Source organism: Capra hircus, chromosome 11 (genome assembly GCF_001704415.2).
Source record: "Capra hircus breed San Clemente chromosome 11, ASM170441v1, whole genome shotgun sequence".
Classification (NCBI taxonomy): domain Eukaryota; kingdom Metazoa; phylum Chordata; class Mammalia; order Artiodactyla; family Bovidae; genus Capra; species Capra hircus.
The window spans coordinates 490,083-508,694 of NC_030818.1; positions in this window are offsets into that span (position 1 = coordinate 490,083).

Genomic DNA, 18,612 nt, shown 5'->3' on the forward strand with positions numbered 1-18,612 from the left:
CCTCACTCCTCAGCCTCCACCCACATTTCCCATGGGGGCCAGGTAAGAAGAGTGCCCTCGGAGGTGCCAGCGGGAGATGCCAGGCGCGGCCTGCAGGAGGGAGAGGAGGCGAAGCTGCTGTGGGTGGACAAGAGGGTGGAGGTGCTCACCCGGCTGCAGGGCATAAATGCCAGCTCTGCGTGGCACCCTGCCCTGGGGCCTCTGCATCCTCTGCCCCAGAAGCCCCTCCGTCTGCTTCCCCTGGCCAGCACCGTTGCTGCTTGGGCTCCTGAGCACACCCCGGGACGCTGTGTCGGGTGTGACGACCCAGGTGCAGACACAGCCTGTGCAGAGTGCCGACCACGCGGCTCCCCTGGGCTGTGCCGCCCTCGCCGCTTGGCAGTCTCCCCTGAGTTCCCAGTGCTGTTCTCTTGCCGTTTCCATGATCAGGCCCAGCTAATCTCTGAAACCCACACGTTTCTTTGCAATCCTGCCCTCCCTGTACCAGCTCTGCTGACGGCACCATTCTCAGCACTGCAGCGGCAGTGACCTCCAGGAGGCCGTGGGCCGCCTCCCACATGCCAAGGGGACCTTTTAGCAGAGCTGCTGGAGTCTTCTGGGCCTGGCCCCACTTGAGTCGGGCTCCCCAGGCCTGCACTCACAGGAAGGTGGGTGGGGGCACGGTGAGGCCTGTTGTCCAGTCCTGCTGGTCTGCCCCTCAGTGGCCACCCTGGGGAGAGATCCGCCCCTTAGCCCAGCTGGCCTTCTGGGGAAGCACTGGCTGGGCTTCACAGGCCGGAAGTACTATGGTCCTTTGCTTCTGGAAGGTTCGAAGACGCGAAGAAAATGCTAAACCTTCATGAAATAGCATTGAACAACAATTGTATTGCTTCCTGAAAGGAGTTGGCTTTTTACAAGACCAACTGTTCTAACACTTGACTGTGAGGTTCCTGGGAACCTTAGCAGAAATTTCTTGGCAAAACTAGACATTTTCATGGGAAAAAAAAGATGAAGAGCTCAACAGTTTCTGTCTGGCAATTACCCAGTAATACTGTGTAGCAACTGCTCAGTAATAAAACTTTGTCCCTAAAGGGGCTGCTCATATGAAAGAAAGTGAAAGTTGCTCAGTTGTGTCCAACTCTTTGCAACCCCAGGAGCCTGCCAGGCTCCTCTGTCCATAGGGTTTCCCTGGCAAGAATACTTCAGTGGGCTGCCAGTTCCTTCTCCAGGGGAATCTTCCTGACCCAGGTATTGAGCCCTCGTCTCCTGCGTTGGCAGAAGGGTTCTTCACTGCTGAGCCCCCTCTGCTGTTCCCACTCCGTGTCAGCCTTCGGGCCACCCGCCCATATGCTCCGTGTCTGCCCTCGGTCCCTCGGCTGGAGCGTCCCATCTCGCTGCTCAGTGTCTGCCCCGGTCCTTCAGCTGGAGTGTCCTGTCTTGCTGCCCCGTGTCTGCCCCAAGTCCCTCGGCTGGAGTGTCCCGTCTCGCTGCCCCGTGTCTGCCCCTGGTCCTTTGGCTGGAGTGTCCCGTCTCGCTGCTCCTTGTCTGCCCCTGCTCCTTCGGCTGGAGTGTCCCGTCTCGCTGCTCCGTGTCTGCCCCCGGTCCCTCGGCTGGAGTGTCCTGTCTCGCTGGGTATGGCCGCTCTCCAGCAGGTTGGCTCCGGGCGTCCTTGGCCGTCCTCTCTGCTCCTGTGTTCCTCTCCTTCCTGCCTCCACCTCTTTTCCTCCCGCCTGGTCGTTTCTCTGGGCTCTTCTTCAGGTTCTTCCTCCCTGGCAGTGCAGGCCTGCTGCTGCACTTTCCAGCCCTTCTCCCTCTGCCTGCCCTCGGTCTCCATGGAGGTGCCTGCTCTGGTCTTGGCTCCCTTGGGGCCCCTCCATGTTACTGCTCAGCCCTTCTAGGGCCCTCAGGCTCAGGGCCTCGTTGGCTGACACCCACTGGGAGGCCAGGGGCCATCATACCACTGGCTGGTTTGGCACCGCAGGTTCCGTTCGCGATGGTCCATAGGCCTGCAGAGAGCTGGAGACCCACCCAGTGCTTTCTGTCTGTCTGATGCTGCCCCCCAGTTGGGGGGGAGGAGAGAGAGAGAGGGGTCAGGTGGGTGGCAGGCCCCCTGGTGAGGAGGCTGTCAGGACCACAGCTCCAGGTGCGCAGAGGACGGCCTCTGGGAGAATCCTTGTCACCCTCGTTGTCTTTATCATGGCCAGGCCCAGGAGGGGCCCCTCTGACTGCTGTTCTCTCTTTATTATTGTCGTTAGAATGCTGTTTTCTTTGGAATTTTGAGACTCCTGATATGTACGGTAGGAATATGTATCCTGACATATTCTTGGTTGTCACATAAAATGCTGGGGATGAATGGAACTTGATACCAAACTCGGTTCATCTCAGAACACACCCACCCTGCTCTGTCTCTCCTTTTCTTTCTCCTGGGGTCAGAGTGCACCTTGTCACGCCCTGCAGTGAGACGGGGCGTGGGGTGGGCACTCAGCTCACAGGATTGTTCCAGCCCAGGCGGAGGGTTCCTCATGCCCTTCATGGATGAGCTCCCTTCACTCAGAGCAGATCCACACAGAAAAATGGAATTAAAGGCAAAGAAGACAAATACTGAAGTGTGCTGCCTGTCGGATGCTGAGCCTCCACACCTGTCCTCTGTCGCCTCCACACCTGTCCTCTTTCACCTCCACATGTGTGCTGCTTTATTTTCCAGTGAGCTTACTTGTTCAAAAGACCAGAGAGCTCTAGGAGCTCCTTCCATCCTTGTGAGGCTAGACCCTGCCGCATCCTTCAGGGACCCAGCCCAGGGAGCAAAGCACACAGAACTTTGGATGACATGCTGGAATTAATCTTTCTCCTTTTTTTTTCCTCCAAGAGCCACCAGGGTAATAGCTCCTTTTCCAGAAAGGATGACCTCAGTGTTTTTCATGTATTTATATTTAAAATTTTCAACTCAGATCAAAACCCTGCAGAGGTTTTCATGACTTAGATCAACATTTTCAAGAGTTTTCCTAAAAAAAAAAAAAAGAAGAAGAAGAAGAAAGATTGATATGCAAATTGGGACCTTGTACAGCATAGTTCATGATTCCATAATGGAATCCGTTAGGAGAATTTTAATATAAACACAGTAATTACTTTCTGTACCACGGGAGTTCTCAGAGCGCTTACTAGGCTAATCATGCATCCAGGGACACAGTGGCACTTCCTCCTTGTGCCCACCAGCCCTGGAGGTGACTGCAAGGGCGTAGGGAGGTGGCGTCGTCCCCACCAGGAAGCCCCGTACTCACTTGGACCAGCTGCACTCCCCATTCCATTTCCGTGGGAACCTAGGGGGCGCAGTGGCGTGCCCGACTCCAGACCCAGTGATGTGGGTTCTGAGCCTGGATCTAAAAGGGAAGCGCAGTGGGGTAAGCCCCCTGAGGAAGGAGCCAGCCCCTCACCTCTGGGGTGTGGCCCCCAGCCCTCATCCCCGACAGACCTCCTCACACAACTCAGGGGTGACCCAGGCTCGGTGCCCCATCGCGTGGAAGAATTCCACCTTCAGCTTGAGGAACTCCTTATAGAGGTCTGGCCAGTGCTCCCTGCCCAGCAGGAACTGGAAGATGCTCCGCTTGGACGTGGGGTTGTCTTCTTCCATGTCGGAGGCGATGTAGCTGCCACCAGGAAAGAGGGCAGGCTGGACTCGGCCTTTGAGGACTCCCAGCCTCAGGGCAAAGGTGGGCAGTGGAGAGGCTGCCGAGGTCCCCTGGAGGAGCCAGCATCCGGGACAGAGTATCCAGGCCTGGGGTCCAGGGGAGCCCCATTGGCTGGAGCTCCTGGATCCAGACAACAGGACGGCACTCAGCACCGAGCCTGTCCGGCCCAGGGCAAGGTTCTGGCTGCTGTCATTCCCCTGGGGGTCTCCACCTTGGGTCACTGTCTTCGGGCAGTGTGCGGTGTCTCCTGGCTACATTCATCACCCCAGGATCTGACTGGTTGCCTTCCCCTCCTCTGACCCTGTGACTCTTTGAAGGCCTTGAACCACCACTGGGGGCCCTCGGGCAGCGCTCACAGGGCCAGGAAGAAGTGGATCCTGTTGTAGAGGTGACCAGGCAGCCCCACACGGCCAAAGTACTCCACCACCATGGACAGCAGGTACTGCGTGAGACAGAGAGCAGGGGAGGGCAGCCAGGGCTGGATGGCAGGGAGAGCATTCTGAATGGGCCGTGTGCCCCACCCAGGTGGGAGAGTCACCCAGGGTGGGCCTTGCTGGGGGCCTCCTGGCCCTTTGGCATGTGGAGACGAGCCGACAACAGGAGGCCAGGGAGGAGATGCTCAGGGCCGGTGCAGGGCACTGCCAGTTCGTCCGTCCGTCCTTTCTGGCACTAGGGGTGGGTCACTCAGGGCTTCCGCCCAGGCTGATGCCTGGTCCTCTGTCCCTGCGCCCGTGGGGTGGTGACCTTGCAGTCCCTCAGTCCCTCCCCATGTTAGTGCTGTGAGTACCTTGTCAGACACCTTCAGGAAAATGTCAGCTTCCAAGAAGCTCTGGATGACTGGATCCTCTGCAAAGGAAGGGAGGCGTGATGAGGGCCCGGGAGCAGCGAGTCTGGGGCTGTGGGATTTCAGCTCACAGGGAGGAGGAGGATGGGAAACCTCTCCCCCTTCCTCTATTTCAGGGAATGCAGGCAACTCTCTCTCCCAGTGGGAGGCTCAGAGCTTTAACAAGAGTGACAAAGCTGTTTTTTGCCATTGACACAGAGAGTGGGTCTCAGCTGCGGCGGTTGGCGGGGGGGGGGGGGCGGGGGGGGGGGTTGCTATTGTTATTTAATCTTCAACACATAGAAGTTGGTAAGTGTGCTTCATGAAGAGATACAAACCTGGTTCTCAAAGTTTTAACATAGTATTCCTGGAGCCAAAGCTTAGATATGACCTTGGGCCTCTGGGCACCACATTGCTTGTTGCTTCCTCACACTGTAAGTCTTTCTGCCCCATCTGATAACCAAGCACCCTGTGTGGGCAGTGGGGAGTTCATACCCTCCCCCAAGCTGCGGTGGGCGGCACTGGGCATCCTGCCCTCTTTCTCCTGGATTCTGCCATTTCCTGCAGATAGTAACCTGGCCTCACCTGCTCCCAGCAGGCTCATGGGGGGCTACAGTTGTCCCTTGGAGGTCACCATTTTCCAGTGGTGAGAATTTCAGAGCCTCCTTGTTCTTCACTCCTTACCCTGGACAGTGACATTTGCACAGATGGGAGGATGGAGGGCTTGTGGATCGTTTTCCCTCCCTGACACAGGGAGCAGCTGAAAGCCTGGCTCCCAGCTGTGTGATGGTGAAGATGGCCTGGATCTTTCTACCCAGCGTGGCAGCTGTCAGGACTTCCTGGCGGCGTAGTGGGCAGCGATCTGCCTGCCAGTGCGGGGACGCAAGCCCGACCCCTGCTCCGGAGGGAGGGCTCCGCATGCCGTGAGGCAGCTAAGCCCGCGCGCCGCGACTGCTGAAGCCTGAGCACGGGGCCTGTGCTCTGCAGGAGGAGAAGCCCCCACAAGGAGAAGCCTGCGCACAGAAGCTGCAGAGAGCCTGACTGCAGCAGTGGACACCCAGTGCAGAAAAAAAAAAGGTAGCTGTTGGCCATGTGTGGCTGCTGAGCATATGAAATGTGGCTGGTGAGAAGAGCCAGGAACTGAGCTTCAGAAGTTGAGAATGTTCAGTGTTAAACTTGAATAACTGCATGCAGCTAGTGGACAGGGTCATTTCTGTGTCGTCCCCCACCTCCTCAGGTCATGGCGTCACCTCTGCAGACCTCGCCTGAGGATCTGTGGACAGGGTCATTTCTGTGTCGTCCCCCACCTCCTCAGGTCATGGCGTCACCTCTGCAGACCTCGCCTGAGGATCTGTGTCACAGAACCCCTGCTCTTGTCCACAGTCCCTCTCCAGGTGCCATTGTGCTGTGTGCTAAGTCCCTTCAGTCTGTCTGACTCTCTGCGACCCCATGGACTGTAGCCCGTCAGGCTCCTCTGTCCCTGGGATGCTCCAGGCAAGAATCCTGGAGTGGGGTGCCAGGCCCTCCTCCAGGGGACCTTCCCCACCCAGGGTTTGAGCCCGTCTCTTGTGTCTCCTGCACTGGCAGGTGGGTTCTTTACCACCAGCGCCACCTGAGAAGCCCCTAGGTGTCATTGATGTTGGTTTTTTCTGAGTCAGCTCTTCACATCAGGTGGCCAAAGTACTGGAGCTTCAGCTTCAGCATCAGTCCTGCCAATGGATATTCAGGTGTCACTGCCTTTCCAGAATTTTCCTTCTCTGCATTTGTCACTGGCAAATTACTTATTTTGTAATTATTCTGGGCCTCCTCCCCCTTTGACCATCAAGGCAGCAAGATCTAGTTGGTCCTTTCACCACTGATCTCTAAAACCTTAACTGGATGGAATAAATGTGGGCAGGGAATTCCCTCCTTGATTTGTCTTAAACTGTCATGATCATTGAACATAGCCATGAGTCTTTTTCTCTTCTCCCTCCAAGAACTTGTCTCAGAGGAAAAGCCATTGGCACCGCAGCAGAACCAGAGCATGAAAGCCTGGTGATCTGCTGCTACGCCACTTGGACATCTGTCAGCTCCAAGCCCCAGGGGGTCTTGGCCACGATCCCTGAGCCCCTGGGATCCTCAGTGTAGAAGAGACCTGACCCTCCACCGGCTCAGAACACACACCCAGAAGTCGGTAGAAGGCTTCTTGGTCTTCCGGACGGTAGCTAGGTCTTCTCCTCTTGTTCATCCTGAGTTTCATTCCCTCTATGTGATTGACAGTCCATACGTTCCTCTTCCGCTCCCTCTTATTCCAGGACTTCAACTCAGAGACAGCTTCTGAGGAGCTGGGGCAGGAGGCCAGGGAGCTGCTCTTGTGGGCTGCTGCAGGAACAAGACTCTGTGAACACAAGACTCCTGTGGAAACAAGATCTGACCCACCTGGGAGTCCTGAATCCGTCCTGTTAGCTCACCTGAAGACAGGATCCTGCCACCCAAGAACCACCATGAGGGCAAGATGACAGTGGTTACTCAGCAGTGACTGATGCTTTGTGCAGGGCTAGGGAAGCCAAGGACACATACCTGCCTTGACATCTGTTAGTTTCTTCCTCTTCCGGCCTCTCATCTTCCTGGTTCTCTGCTCAGGGGCAGCCTCCAGAGGGGCAGGACTGGAGGCCAGAGGGCTCGCCTTCCGGGCAGCTGCTGGAGAGAGGAAGGACCCTGTGTGGTCAGGATGGGGGACCCACCTGGGAAGTACTTGGTTCTTTCCTTTTCGCTTTGCTCACCTTGAGGTCTTTGCGTATAAAATCTGAAGAATAAGAATGACCGTCACCCGCTTTGTGCTCATCTATGAAGGAGGGTGTGTGCGTGCATGCTTGGTTGTTCCACTTGGCGTCGACTCTTTGCCATCCCGTGAACTGTTGCCTGCTGGGCTCCTCTGTCCATGGGATTCTCCAGGCAAGAATACTGGAGTGGGTTGCCTTGGCCTCCTCCAGGGGATCTTCCCAACCCAGGGATCGAACCTGCATCTCCTGTGTCTCCTGCATTGCTGGTGGATTCTGTACCCACTAAACCACCTCGGAAGCCTCATAAAGGAGGGTAGGAATTGAGTGAATAATTACCTTTCTTTGCCGGGGAAATCCTGCGCTCCTGGGCCTCTTTCCATGGCTCTTTCTGCCCGGGGGACACCTCTATAGAGATAAATGTGAAGTTCTCTGGTCATTGATGTCTTTATTAACTAAAAAAGTGGACAGAGAGTGGCCTTCCGTCTCCCCACCCTGGACACCCTTTCCCCCACCCTGCAGGCCCACAGTCGTGAGAGATCGGGGAATGGGTGCTGGAGCCATGGCCATCCGTCACCTTCATTCAGAGACCGGGGATAAAGGGGGCGGTTGGCCACACACACCTGCCTTCCCTTCCATGCACACCTTTTTCTTCTCTGCTGAGACCTGTGGGCTTGGAGCTGTCTCCGAGGCAGCCAGTGAGGAGCTCAGAGGGATCCGGTCTTTTCCGGGCACCAAAGAAAAGAAAGAAACCAACTTGACCTTGACCAGGCCATTTCTTTCTCCTTAACTTGCTTATTGTGAGACCAAATAATATTTAAAATAGCAATAACTGTAGCTAACAGTTATTGACTGCTTAGTAAACTTCAGATATTTTTTAGTGGTTGGGAATTACCTCATTCAATCCTTATAATGAGGCATGAGGTAAAGTATATAACTCGCCTATTTACAGGTGAGGAAGCAATGATGTAATTTGTCTCAGGTTTGCTCCTTAACTGTGGCTAGAGCTCTTTGGACTTGGGGTTAGAACATGTGTCTGGGACTTCCCTGATGGTCCATTGACTAAGACTCTACGCTTCCAAAGCAGGGGCCTCAAGTTCCATCTTGTCAGGGAACTAGATCCCATCTAAGACCCAGTACAACCAAATAAATAAATGAATAAATACTAAAAAATACCTCGTGTCTGACCAGCGCTCAAGGGGAAGAATGGCTTGTGGCAGCCACCACTGAGCCTCAGTCGCATTTCCATTAGGGTCAAACTGGACCACCTCACATGCTTATGTTATCAGCTCTACCTGTGTGTGCCCGCTCAGTTGTGTTTAACTCTTTGCAAACCCATGGACTGTAGCCTGCCAGGCTTCTTTGTCCATGGAATTTCCCAGATAAGAATGCTGGAGTGGGTTGCCATTTCCTTCTCCAGGGGACCTTCTGGACCAGGGGATCAAACTGCCACCTCTGGCATCTCCTGCATTGGCCACCTGGGAAGCCCTGTGAGCCACTATACAACCACGGGCAAGCAAGCCTGGCAAGAGTCTGAGCAGAGTGCCCCAAGCCCGTCTGAAGCAGTCCTGGAAGCTGATTGAGGGGGCACCCCCTGCAGAAGTCCAGTCCTGCCTGTGCTTCCGAGGGTAGTGTTCCCCCTGAATGATGTCCGCATGTGCCCAGGGTTCTCAAGGGCAAGTACTCTGTAGAAATCACTTTACTCTCTCTCCCTCTTCCCCAGATTTTTTGTTCTCCTCTTACCCACATCCCCTCTGGTTCTCTTTTCCCCCCAAACTTGAGACCTATTTGTATTTCTACTGCATCCCAGTCACTCATCTGGAAATTCACAGGTGACCCCTTCCACATCCCCTGTGACAGTTTGGAAGGACATAGTTCAGGACCCAAGATTCGCCTTAGGACAGAAAAGAGTGATGCCCACCCTGAGGGAACACCACGAGGCTCCCTCAAGACCCAGGCCCCCACCCTTACTCAACATGCAGACTTACAGCGGCGGGAGAAGACCGCGGACTGTAGCCAAGTGTTTGGGATCCCATGGCTTCCAAGATTCCGGAGTCCTTGCCATGAGTTCATGATGATGTCACACCATTCCACCAGGAAGTGCTCTTGGGTTTATAACTCTCAAGGACAAGACTGTGGGCCTCAGGAGGAGGGAGTTAGTGTCCCAGGCTGAACACTGGGATCACTTTCTCTTGCCCCAGTAATACCTCTGAAACTCAGCTTGTGTTTTATCTAACCAATTCATGTTTCTAAATGAAAGTGATACATCTGCATATCCAAAAAGTGATAAAAATCGATGAATATCCATAATAAAGTTGTTTATTTTTTGTACCTTTCTTGTGTTTACTACATTTCTTGATTTGTGTTTAGCTATGATCATATATATTAAGATTTCAAAATTTTGACTTTTTAATCTATAATTGTAGATTCACATGCAGTTGTCAACACTGATACAGACAGACACTGTACACCCTTTGTAACAAATTTCCTTCATTGGTACAGGCTCGTGTGTGTGTAGCAGAATATCACAACAGGAGATCGACATTGCTGCTTGGGCTCAGCTGTGGGGCACAGGCTCAGTTGCCTCGAGGTATGTGGGATCTTAGTTCCCGGACCAGGAATGGAGCCCATGTCCCCTGCATGGGCAAGTGGATTCTTAACCAGTGAATCACCAGGGAATTCCCATGTAATGTTTTAGTCTCAAAAATATATAAATGGAAACTGTAATCGGATGTAATTTTTTTTTACTTTGCATAATTCTCTCGAGAACTGCTTAATGAGCTGCATAAATCAGTCGTGTACTCCTTAGCGCTCAGTAGCAATCCAGGGCTGTATGGTAAAGAGCAGATTTCGTTTTGTAAGAATCTGCCACATCTAGAGTATGTATGTCGTCATACATCCCCAGTGCTCTTGGTCAGTTCAGTCGCGTCTGACTCTTGGCGACACTGTAGACTAGCCCGGGTAGCCCTGTCGTCATACATCCCCAATGCGCTCGGTCAGTTCAGTCACGTCTGACTCTTGGCGACACTGTAGACTGCAGCCCGCCAGGCTCCTCTGTCCACGGGCTTCTCCAGGCAAGAATACTGGAGTGGGTTGCCATGCCCTCCTCCAGATGATCTTCCTGACCCAGGGATCGAGCCTGCGTCTCCTGCGTCTTCTGCATTGCAGGCGGATTCCTTACCACTGAGCCACCAGGGAACGTGTACATCCCCACTCGGAGTGAGTGAATAATTCGCTTTCTCCACATCATTGTCAGCGTTTGGGTTATCACTTTTTATTTTAACCATATCTCATTGTGGAATTAATTGGCACTTCCATAATGATATTGAACATCTTTTTATGTGTTTTTATTTGCTGTCTGTGTATCTTCTTTGGTGAAATGTCTGTTCATGTTTTTTTCCTACTTGAATTACTTCTTTACTGTTGAGTTTTGAGAATTTTTTATGATATATATCCCAGATACAGGTCCTTTGTAAGATATGTGATTTGCAAATATTTTCTCCCAACCTGTTACAGTTGAGGTGAATTTCATGTGGACAGCTTACTGTCGGGTCGTGTTTTCTAATCTGCTCTGCCCACCTCTGTGTTTTTAGTATGCTTGCTTGTTTATTTACTCCACTTCGCAGCATGCAGGATCTTAATCCTCTGACCAGGGATTGAACCCTGGCGCCCTGAAGTGAAAGCATGGAGTGTTAACCACTAGACTGCCAGGGAAGTCTCTAGTAGGTGTATTTAGAGTATTTACATTTGTTTTTAAAAAACTTTATTTTATATTGGAGTATAGCGACTGAACTGAACTGAACTGATAGCCAGTTAACAGAGTTGTGATAGTTTCAGGTGGACAGCAAAGGACCTCACGCGTACACATGCATGTATCCCTTCCTTCCCCCTCGAATCCCCGCCCCGCCCAGGCTGCCGCCTGACATTGAGCGGAGCTCGCTGTGCTCCACAGCAGGTCCTCGCTGGTGATCCTTCCAAATACAGCAGCGCGCACGTGTCCACCCCAAACTACCTATACCTTACCCCCATCCTTCCCCACCCCCGGCAACCATAAGGTTATCCTCTAATAAGCTATTTACACTTTGTGTCAGGATTCATATATTAGGGCTAAGCCTGCCCTTTCTCTTTCGTTTCCTTCCTGTTCTCTTTTTTGTTCCTCTGTTTTCTTTTTCCTGCCTTCCTGTGAGATGTTTTAATATACTTCATAACTCCAGTTTGGGGTATAGCATTCTTGCGTATTGCTTTGTGTAAGTTATTTAGTGGTTGCACTTCTGGGAGCGGGTGAGAGCCCAGGATCTCTATGTGGCTTGCACCGGCACGTGGTGGGGCATGCTTTACCCAGGCATGGATGGAAATTCTGGGCTCTTAGCCCTTTCTGACACCGTCCTGGCTGTGAAGGGACTGCCAGAGCATCTTGTTACGACCAGAAGAGGATGGATGTTTTGGTTCTCTGTGCTTGTGTATGTGCTAAGTCACTTCCGTCATGTCCAACTCTGAGACCCCATGGAGTGTAGCCCACCAGGATTCTCTGTCCATGAAAATTTCTAGGCAAGAGTACTGGAGTGGGTTGCTATGCCCTTCTCCAGGGTCTGGTTCTCCACTCATCCTTCAATAACAAGTATGGGACTAAGGCCCCCCCTTTGTTTTTCATGGTGTTTGGCCGGAGTAGGCAGCCCACTCTAGTACTCTTGCCTGGAAAATCCCATGGATGGAGGAGCCTGGTGGGCTGCAGTCCATGGGGTCGCTAAGAGTCAGACATGACTGAGCGACTTCACTTTCACGCATTGGAGAAGGAAATGGCAGCCCACTCCAGTGTTCTTGCCTGGAGAATCCCAGGGACGGGGGAGCCTGGTGGCTGCCGTCTGTGGGGTCGCACAGAGTCGGACACGACTGGAGTGACTTAGCAGCAGCAGCAGCAGCAGCAGCAGGGTGGTTTTTGTCCAGAAGTTTTCCGTTTTGCTAGGCTACTATCTTCTTGCTCTTTTAACTAAAAAGAGCCGGCTTATCTTGGGGGGCTTTTTGCCTGCACCCACAGGTGTTTCTAGGTTGCTAGCTTCTCCAGCCCCGTCTGAGATATAAGAAGTCAAGAAGGAACCTGGAGAACTTACTGCTGTGTTGTTCCTCAGGTCCTGGGGTCCTTATCCAATCTTTTTCTTCTTCTCTACATTTCAGAATCTTCTCATGTTTCATCTATAATATCCAGGCTTTGCAACTGTTCTTAGCAGGAGGAGTATGGAGAAGGACATCTTGTCTGTAACCAGAAGTCCAGGGTAGTGACTTTTTTGCTGCTGTTACGTTTTGAGCTTCCAGCCTTTATTATATTATCAGCAAACTTTGTTCAGCACAGGAAGTGGTTTCCCTGAGAGCTGCATCTGTAAATACAAATTATCAACAGATTAGGGAGAAATGCAAACCGAAAGCGCTTGACAACTTTACATTACACTTTTCTTTTTCATTCGATCATTTTTATACTTAAATTTGAAAACGCAGAGGTGACATTAATCACATTCTGTCAATCCATGGAATCAGAAGAGATATAAGATGACTTCTAAAAAAATAAATGAAGCACAGAACGCTGCTCAATAAAATAACAAAAGGAACTCTCAGCATAACTCTGTTACAGACAGCAGGCTGTCTGAGGTCCCTCCTGGACCTCCAAGCCCTTTCTCCTCCTTCTGTGACGTCTTAGGCCTGGCCAGCGGGTCTCCCCAGCACAGGGAACAAGTGTGGTCTTACTCGGGCCCCCTTTCCTCTTCCCTTCACAGATTTGTGAGAGGGAAACAAAAGCAAATGTGCTCCTTCGCTTTATGTGGAAAGGCTTTGTGGTGGCGACCATCTTAGAGGAAAGTGTTGCCCCAAGTGTGGTCTGTTGTCCCAGGATGTAATTAGACCAACACTTTGGCCTTAAGTATGGGATCATGGCCAACACAGTCCAGTTCCTCCCTTCCAAAGTTGTTGCAAGGATTGGCTGATGCACGATGGGTTTGTAAATTCCTTAGATCTTAGCCAGGTGAGTATCAGGCACCAGTGGTGCTTAGGACGTGCTTAGGTTGACTTACAGTGCCCCCTGCTGAAAGGAAGCCTGAACAGCAACACGGAGCATCTTGGTTACTGGGCAAAAATTCTCCCGGCCAGTGTACTCAACCTCTTTAGTGGACATATATGCTTAAGGGATTTAAAATTTAAATGTACTTTAAAATTTTAAATGTACTTTAAAATTATTGTGAAAAATCACCATCTTAAATTGTTAATGTGCTCAGCTGCTAAGTCATGTCTGACTCTTAGCGATCCACTGAACTGTGGCCCACCAGGCTCCTCTGTCCCTCAGATTCTCCGAGGAAAGAATACTGGAGTGGGTAGCCGTTTCCTCCTCCAGGGGATCTTCCCTATCCAGGGATTGAGCCTGTGTCTCCTGCGTCTCCTGCATTGGCAGGCGGATTCTTTACCGCTTGAGCTGCTTGGGAAGCCCCAACTTGCTAAGGTGCGGGGATTGTGTTTGTTATTTTGCGCATGTCTCTTGAGGCGCTGCCATGGTAACTTATGGAGAGTGTCTTAAGAGCGTAAAGGTCACATGACTGAGGAGTTTGTAACGTTTTAATTTGAAATAATGTGCGGTGTTTATGGGATAACTTATTAGAAGCTCAAATGTATTTATGAATATTGATTACTCTAAATACCACTTCTGTTTCAGAGAAGTTGTTAAGTATTTTTTATCTTGTCGATAGAGATTGGGTCTATGCTAATGTTCCCTCTTCAGTGGGTTTTTAGGTTAAACGAAGCTGTGCTCCAGTCCTAGAGGGCACTGGATGAACCATGCAGTCCAGTGTTCCTGTGTAGTGGGTGCAGAAATGCAGGGGGTCTGTGAGGTACAGGGTCAGCGAGCAGGGCCAAAGAAAGGGCCACTGAAAGGCATGGTCATAGCTGAGGTCAGAAAGGACATCACTTCCTCAAATACAAAGTTGTTTCCTCTCTGACTACTGTTAAGCACTGATGGGGCAGGAAGACCAAGGTTTTAGTTGATTTGGCCCTTTATTTATTTAAATTAAGAAAACGTTTGTTTAAAGAGCGGACGTCAAGTGTCTGGGTTTATATCAGTTCAGTTCAGTCGCTCTGTTGTGTCCGACTCTTTGCGACCCCGTGGACAGTAGCACCCCAGGCTTCCCTGTCCATCACCAACTCCCAGAGCTTGCTCAAACTCATGTCCATCCAGTCAGTGATGCCATCCAACCATCTCATCCTCTGTCATCCCCTTCTCCTCCTGCGCTCAATCTTTCCCAGCATCAGGGTCTTTTCCAATGAATCAGCTCTTTGCATCAGGTGGCCAAAGTATTTATATGCGTGAAATGAGTTCAGTTCCTACATGCAGGCTTCTTATAAAAGCTGTAGAGGAAGGAGGAGGAGGAGAGGGAGATGAAGAGGAAGAAGAAGAAAGAGGAGGCGGAGGGAAAGGAAGAAGGCGGGCACACACAAGTCACCGTGAAAGCGAATCACGTTCTCAAGATGGCGCTTGGCGAGAGTTCCCACAAGGGGGCAGTGCGTCCATGGAGCGGAGAGTGAAAAGGTAATAAGCACACATTCTGATAAACAAGGCGGGTGTGAAGACCCTCCTGGGGTCGACTACAAGGACCCCGAGACTCGGTGAGTGTGGGGCATGAAGGGAATGTAGGAGGTGGAGGTAGAGGACACAGCCCAGAACACAGTGGGTCTGCAGAGGGGAGGACGGGGGCTGGGCCAGGTTGTGGGGGCTGCAGGTGGTGGGCACACAGGAACCAGGCCGGGGTGCTGGGGGTGCTGTGGTGGCTGTCCTTGTCCCCCTGACCTGGCTTTGGCGATGATCAAATGCTTTCACACATGGCTCTTGAGAAGGCAGGAAAGTGGCTGCTGGGCGGGCCTGGAGGAGGGGCAGAAAATGAGAGAAAAGCCCCCCCTGTCCTCCCCTGCCTGCCTCCTTCTCCCTGAGGCCCCCTCCTCTGCAGCTGCCTCTGCCCCAGGCAGGTCTGTGTGGCCGATGAAGGCTGGTGACTGCAGTGGCCCCATCACCTGTCTTTCTGGAGGCCAAAAGTCCCAGGGTCTTGTTGGATTTCAGGATATCAGCTCACCAGGATGATGGTGCCAGCACAGTCCTATCTCAGGGCCTGGGCTCAGATCCCTCACACCCTCACTGCCCCTGGAAGCTATTCTGCCCTGGGCTCCTGCCACCAAGCCACGCCCCCTGGTGGTCACCTAGGAGAACATGAAGTGACGTGAAGTGAAGTCGCTCAGTCGTGTCTGACTCTGTGCGACCCCATGGATTGTAGTCCACCAGGCTCCTCCCTCCATGGGATTCTCCAGGCAAGAGTACTGGAGTGGGTGGCCATTTCCTTCTCCAGGGGATCTTCCCGACCCAGGGATCAAACCCAGGTCTCCCGCATTGCAGGCAGACGCTTTAACCTCTGAGCCACCAGGGAAGTCCATGGAGAACGTGACCTGCCCCCAGTTCTTTGTGAACAGGCTTCAGAGCATGAATATCCTCTGAGTTGGCAAAGTTTCATTACTTAAGATTAGTTTGTATTTGGGAAATAGCCAAACTTTTATTGGCCTCAAGAGTGCCCCCTGTCATAAGGTCAGTGACGGAGTAGTTAGTTCATTTCCACTGCCTGCCTGGAACCCAGAAGAGGGTCAGCCCATATTTGTTGACATGAACCAGGAGATGGAATGGTGGTTACGAAGGTACAGATGCTTCATTTGCTTGTGGAACTTTCAAGTGAGATCTTCCAAGCCGTTAATAGGATGCTCGGATATCATTCTGTTGGTGTGTTTACTTGGGAAAATAGACAATGAGTTACAATTGTGTTGTAGTTCAGCTTCCCAACAAGTACGGCAAGAATGCTTCATTTTTCTCTCTCTGTAACAGAAAGGTACTTAACCCAGTGATCAAACACCTCTGTGCCCTGGTTTCCTCACTTCTAAAATAAGAACAAACCTGATGTAGCTGGGTTGAGGATTAGAAGAGGTACATTTGTCAAATGCTGCTGGGAAAGATTGAAGGCAGGAGGAAAAGGGGACAACAGGATGGCATCACCGACTCGACGGGCATGAGTTTGAGTAAATTCCGGGAGTTGGTGATGGACTGGGAGGCCTGGCATGCTGCGGTTCATGGGGTCGCAAAGAGTCGGACATGACTGAGCGACTGAACTGAACTGAACTGAACTGCTGGGCTCAGATGATGGCGTAAAGACGATGTGGTACGTTTATACCGTGGATATTACTCAGCCATAAAAAAGAAAGAAATTGGTCCTTTGTAGAGATGTCGATGGACCAAGAGCCTGTCATACAGATTGAAGTAAGTCAGAAAAACAAATATTGTATATTAATGCATTAACGTAGAATCTAGAAAAATGGTACAGATGAACCTGTCTGCAGGGCAGGAGTAGAGACACAGACGTACGGAATGGACCTGTGGATGCACTGAGGGAAGGGAAGGCTGGGATAAATGGAGAGAGCAGCGCTGGCGGATATGCGCTGCCATGCGTAAGAGAGAGAGCTGGCGGGAGGCTGCAAACCGCACAGGGAGCTCAGGGTGCTCTGCGGTGTCCGGAGGGGGGGATGGGGGTGGGAGGGGGGGAGTTTCCAGAGGGAAGGCATATATGTCTATGTATAGCTGATTCACTTCACTGTACAGCAGAGACTAACAACATTGTAAAGCAACTATACCTCCCCCCACCAAAAAGCTACCTGGCGAATGATATCAAGTTGCAAACCACAGTGGTGTGCACGCCCCTCATCTCCAAGTCTAAACATGCGTGTGGTGAGTCACGCTGTCATGTAAGCTCCCCTTGTCCTGGAGTGCCCTTCAACTGGCAGCGGAAGACCCAAGGGGCTGCCTCTTAGGCACCAGCTCAGGGGGTTGGAGCCCTTTGCTAGGGAGTACGGGTCTGGAAATCAGCTCCTGTGTGGGACAGTTGGTTGGTGGTGTTTCCCAGTCCCCACCGTCCTGCTTACCCTGTCCATCCCGCGGGCAATTGCTGTGTCATCCCAGCAGAGGCCAGCAGGTGGCACAAGACACACACCATGGCTGCTGCTCTGCCCAGTTCGGCTTCTCCCGGAAGGAAAGGTCTATTTCTAACCCAGCTTGGCTTTATGGCAGTGCCTAATGACATGGAGAGGAACATGCAATAACTCCTGGTATTTCTGTAAACACACATGCTTACAGCAGCTGCCGCTTCGGGGTGAGGACAGGGAACGCTCAGCGAGAGGGCTCCTGAGGATAGTCTATAAAAGGAAAACCCTGTGGGTTTTTAATTGAAGAGCCTCTCAGCTAACCTTTGTGACTCATCAAAATAAACATTTTGAACCCGGAAGGAGAGTAATAATACATTTTTTGGGTTGTAACCTGGTCCTCCTTTCGTCCTGCCCCTCCTCCCGCCCCCCACCCCACCCCCCACCAACAAGGGCAGGTTTCAGAAGGACCAACCTGTGGGGCAGAGCCAGCACTTTCTGAACTGATGTTGGCTTATTTTCCTGTCCTTTGGTCCTGGCAAGTTGTCTGCTTCTTGGGTTTGTGTTTTCTCTGCAGGAAAGTTTATCTGAATCTCATTCTGCCGTTAATAAAACTTATACTCAATGGATGTGAACCTGAAGAGGAGACACATCACAGCAAAGCAAAAAATGCCATTTGGTCAATGAGGGAGCAGTGAGGATTGGACAGTTAGAACCTTACATGGAACAACGGACGGGTTCAAAAGTGGGAAAGGAGTACGTCAAGGCTGCATCTTGTCACTCTGTTTATTTAACTTGAGTGCAGGGTACATCATGCGAAATGCTGGGCTGGATGAATCCCCAGCTGGAATCAAGATTGCTGGGAGAAATATCAACAACCTCAGATATGCAGATAATGCTACTCTAATGGCAGAAAGTGAAGAGGAACTAAAGAGCCTCTTGATGAGGGTGAAAGAGGAGAGTGGAAAAAACTCAACATTCAAACTTAATTCAAACTGACTTAGAACTCGACATTCAAAAAACTGAGATCATGACACTATTGCTTCTTGGCAAGTACAAAAGGAAAACGTGGAAGCAGTGACCTAGTTTATTCTGGGGGCTTCAAATTCACTGCTAATGGTGACTGGAGCCTTGAAATTCAAAGACGTTTGCTCCTTGGAAGGAAAGCTATGACAAAGCATATTAAAAAGCAAAGACAGCACTTTGCCAACAAAAGTTTGCATAGTCAAAGCTGCGGCTTTTCCAGAAGTCATGTATAAATGGGAGAGTTAGACCATGAAGAAGGCTGAGCGCCAAAGAATTGGTGCTTTCAAATTGTGGTGCTGGAGAAGACTCTTGAGAGTCCCTTGGGTTTCGAGGAGATCGAACTAGTCAATCCTAAAGGAAA